Here is a 5231-nt window from a genome sequence, read left to right as displayed (position 1 = left end):
TTTCCTAGAATTTTAAAAAACATGTAAAAGCAAGATGATTAAAAAGAAACACCTATTCTACCCAACACATTCCTATTTGCCTTCTACGTGCACTGAACTCAAGTTCAGGTAAGGGTTTTGTAAAAATGTCAGCTAGGTTTGATTTGGACTTAACATGGTTGAGTGCAATTTCACCCTTAGCTACGTGATCCCTTACAAAATAATGTTTTACCTCTATGTGTTTAGTCCTAGAATGGTGAATAGGATTTTTGGTCAGATTAATTGAGCTGATATTATCAATATTGATTTTTGTATTTTTATATTCTAGTTGATAGTCTTTTAATGTATGCATCATCCACAATAGTTGAGATGCACACTCTCCTAGGGCTATGTATTCAGCTTCTGTGGAAGATAAAGCAACACAGTGTTGCTTTCTGCTTGACCAACTTACTAGGCACTCTCCTAGAATTTGGCAGCTACCACTTGTACTTTTTCTGTCTAATTTGCACCCGGCATAGTCCGAATCAGAATAGCCATAAAGGTCAAAAGTGCAAGTTCTAGGGTACCAAAGTCCTACATTTAGAGTTCCTTTAATGTACCTAAGTATTCTTTTAACATATGTTAGGTGTGACTCTTTTGCATAGGATTGGTATCTTGTGCACATACCTACTGAAAAAAATATATCGGGTCGGCTTGCAGTTAGATAAAGTAAGCTACCTATGGCACTCCTATAGTACTTTGGATCTACTGGTTTTCTTTCTGGGTTAGAGTCAATGTTGATGTTGGTTGCCATTGGAGTATTTATTATTTTTGAATTTTCCATGCAGAATTTTTTAATTAGCTCCTTAGCATATTTAGTTTGATAAATGTAGATTCCATCTTTGGTTGTTTTATTTGTAAGCCTAAGAAAAAGTTGAGTTCCCCAACCATACTCATTTCAAATTCATTTTCCATTAATCCAACAAATTCTTTTAAAAACTTCGAGTTAGTTGAGCTAAAAATTATATCGTCAACATAGATTTGGGCTATAAAGATGTCTTTTTCTATAGTTTTTATAAATAGGGTCGGATCTATTTGTCCTTGGTTAAAGCCTTTGGATATTAAATAATTAGATAATCTTTCATACCATGCCCTAGGGGCTTGTTTTAGTCCATATAAAGCCTTTTTTAGTTTAAATACTTGATTTGGGTAATCTAAGTCTTCAAATCCTGGGGGTTGGCTTACATAGACCTCTTCCTTGATAAACCCATTCAAAAAGGCTGACTTAACGCCCATTTGGTATAACCTAAACCCTTTATTTGCTGCATAGGCTAATAACAACCTAATGGATTCGAGTCTGGCTCCTGGTGCATAGGTTTCATCATAGTCTAAGCCTTCAACTTGACTGAACCCTTTGGCTACTAGTCTAGCTTTGTTTCTTATTATATCACCCTGATCATCCTGTTAGGACCAAAAGTAGCTAGAGGGGGGGGGGGGTGAATAGCTCGTCGCGTTCGCTCGGTGGTCGGCGTTGCTTGTTCCTTCAAAGATGTGCAGCGGAAATACAAAGAAACAATCACACAACGCTAACACGGTTGGTTTACTTGGTATCCACCTCACAAGAGGTGACTAATCCAAGGATCCACACCAACACACACACCCTCCACTATGAATGACACTCCTTTATGGTAACTACCAAAGGCGGAGAAGCCCTACAAGACTCAATACATGAAGAGAGGGAAAGGATACAAGAAATACAAGCTTACAAGCTTACAATGAGTACAAACCCTAACCCTAGCTTCTCTTCTTTGCTTTGATCCACCTCTTGACTTGGAAACCTTCCAAGATCCTTCAAGAACTGGCGATCTGAGCTTTGTGAGTGCTGTGGAGAAGTTGGCGAGAGATCTGAGATGAATCTGCGAAGATAGCTACGAAGGAATCGTGCGCCTGCGGCCTTTATCGACGTCAACGGTCGGATCCCGATCGATTCGAATGTTCCCAATCGATCGGGGAGGCTATGGATCGATCCACGGATCGATCCAGAGCGCCTCTGTGCTCTGGAAAAATGCCTGGATCGATCCACGGATCGATCCAGCGCTAATCGCGCGAAGCAGCAGCGTCCCAATCGATTCACTGATCGATTGGGACATCTGGATCGATCCACGGATCGATCCAGAGGCTCTCTGTTCGCTAGAAAAGGCCTGGATCGATCCACTGATCGATCCAACACTTGGTTTTTGCCCAAAACCAAGCTCCAAGCCTCTCAAACCAACATCCGGTCAACCTTGACCTGTTGGTACATCATGCCTGGCATCTGGTCACTCCTTTGACCTGCTAGGACTTCCCACCAAGTGTCTGGTCAATCCCTTTGACCCACTTGGACTTTTCTATTCATGCCAAGTATCTGGTCATTCCCTTGACCTACTTGGACTTCCATCAGATGTCTGGTCAATCCCTTTGACCTATCTGTATTTCCTCGTGCCAAGTATCCAGTCAATGCTTTGACCTACTTGGATTTCCCAACACCAGATGTCCGATCATCCTTGATCCATCTGGATTTTCCCTTGCCTGGCTTCACTCACCAGGACTTTCACTTAGCTTCACTCACTAGGGTTTTCAATCTGCCTAGCTTCACTCACTAGGACTTTCCTTCTGCCTGGCTTCACTCACCAGGACTTCCATTCTATCTAACATCCCAGTTAGGACTTCCCAGTCAAGTATCCGGTCAACCTTGACCTACTTAACTCTTCTTCAATCAATTTCTTATTGTCAAATATCTAAACTCAAACCAAGACTCAGCTTGGTCAACCAGGTCAACCTTGACCTGAGGGATGTTGCACCAACAATCTCCCCCTTTTTGATGTTTGACAATACCACAATAACACTTACAATACCACATGTAAGTTATGCTAATCCTATAGCCTCAATCTTCATGCCACTAGGTAATGAACACATAAATTAAGCTCTTCATTTTCCCCCTAAGAGGGCACACTCCCTCTAGGTAATGAAAGCCTAACTTACACCCATTCATAGGTCCTTTCATTCTCCCCCTATTGGCACACATCAACCCATCTTTGGGCACACATCAACCCTTGCCCCAATTTTGGGTACACATCAACAAATCCATTTGTTGACGACTCTCCCCCTGAAGAGTTGCTCCTCGTTGTTCACAACATCACTCGTTGTGATCAACACGATAATGAAGGTCCCATACCCTTCATTTATCCTTAACTTCTCCCTCAATGTAGACAAATACCCAACCTTGAGTATTTTCTAACCACTTGAGTTCCCACTTGAAATAATGAGGATATCCACTCCCCATTTCAAGTTCAAAAGCTCATACATGAGCATTTTCTTTAAAGAAGGTTAACCACCTTCCAAGGTTCATGAAAAATAAATTTTTCATGTCTTTAAAGAGTCCCTCCCCCTAAAGACATGGTGGTAACTTCTGTCATTGCACCAACAATGACTTGGAATCCCTAAACCTTTAGGAAACCCAAATTTAGAAGTTTTGAGGTTCAAATACTCAAAATTTGAAACAAACCTCAACCTAAACTTCAATGAAGCCTTCCTTAACCAATCCATCCTTGTTTTCACATGAAAACACCCTTTGTATGTATACAAATGTATTTTAGGGGTTTGGAATGGTTACCTAGACTCAAAGAGGTTCAAAGATGCTGAAATCAGGCCTTCCCAGCCAAAATCAGCAACTTGGATCGATTGGAGTTGGGATCCAATCGATTGAACCTTTCTGAATCGATCCACTGATCGATTCAGACTACCTGGATCGATCGGTTGATCAATCCAGCGAGCTTCTGCTCGCGGGAGACTTGCCTTCTGAATCGATCCACGGATCGATTCAGGCACTCCAATCGATCCATGGATCGATAGAAGCTCTGATAGTTGCTGAAATTCCATTTCAGTCAACTTCAGAAACCCCTAGAAAATTCTACAAAAATCCAAAAATCATAAAATTTAGTGTAGACATTATTTAGGGGATACATAATCATGGAAAAATAGTTTTCTATGAAAATACATCATATTTTCAAAGATTGACACAAACTTGAGAACTTGCAAAAACTTTAGTGTTTTCTTCAAGTTTGTGTCTAACTCTTCAATGGTGATTACTATCAAAAGATAGCCTTCACCAAGGTTTTCCAAAATCATTTTAAAAACATTTTCAAAACCAATATCCCATCATGTTCCTTGGGCATAATGCACATGACTTGTACATTTAGCTTTCCCAATGATGGGAAAACACATAACTATGTGTTTTGATGAACTTAAAACTCAAGGAAATGCACTAACTCAGCATGTTGAGTTTTGTTCGTCTTCCTAACATCTCACTTGTATCTATTGTGCACTAAAGCACATACAAGTCACCTTATAGTCTTTGTGAGATGTAGATTTTGGTTTTGCCCTAATCTAGGGATCATGCATATCTATCTAGGCATTTTAAAGATATTAGACATCCACCTAGGATGTCACTTGTTAATAAGTGTTGTTAAATGCCATTTGTCCTTAATTACTAGGGATTAAACTAATGCATGATAATGTTATGGCATACATCAAAATAAAATAACTTTCAAAAGAAAGATTCCTATAACTACATGATGTATGAATATCATGACATGGTATTTTTGGATTTTGCATAATAAAACATGAATGCAAAAATAGACATGATGTCATGGCATATGATGGGCAAACAATCATGACAAGATTTAGCATAAATAAAATATACCTAGATTAACTATCTAAGTATCATTAAAATCTTAGCTAAACTTACAACTTAAACCTAGATTGCCCTAAAGTGCTTCAAGAAAATGCCAAAGCCTAAATTGGCATTTCTAATTCCCTTGATTAATGCATGCCAATTGAAAATAAGCATATCCTCAAATGTTGGCATATTTCATTTTTCCACAAGAGTAGCACCTTTAAATTAAGGCTCGGATCGCCTTAAATTTCCTAAGAACATACCAAAATCCCAACTTGGTAGTTCTTATGAATTTCCCAATATGCATTATTTAAGATTAAAATCAATTCTTCCACCATTAGGCACATTTTACTCTTTCAAGGAGTAAATAATAATTCCATTTCATTTTCAAAGGTTAACAAAACCTTGAAAATGCTCCTTGAGTGTCAATTTCTTCAAAGTTGAGTTAACTACCCTTCTTCTTAGAGTTGACACTCTCTAACCCATCTATGGGGTAGAGAAAATGCTCCTAGGAACCCAAAACCTATTGGTGCTCCTTGGATGCTCTAGGTATTCACTA

The sequence above is a fragment of the Zingiber officinale genome, chromosome 4B (genome assembly GCF_018446385.1).
Source record: "Zingiber officinale cultivar Zhangliang chromosome 4B, Zo_v1.1, whole genome shotgun sequence".
NCBI lineage: Eukaryota > Viridiplantae > Streptophyta > Magnoliopsida > Zingiberales > Zingiberaceae > Zingiber > Zingiber officinale.
Note: the sequence above shows the minus strand (reverse complement) of the source record.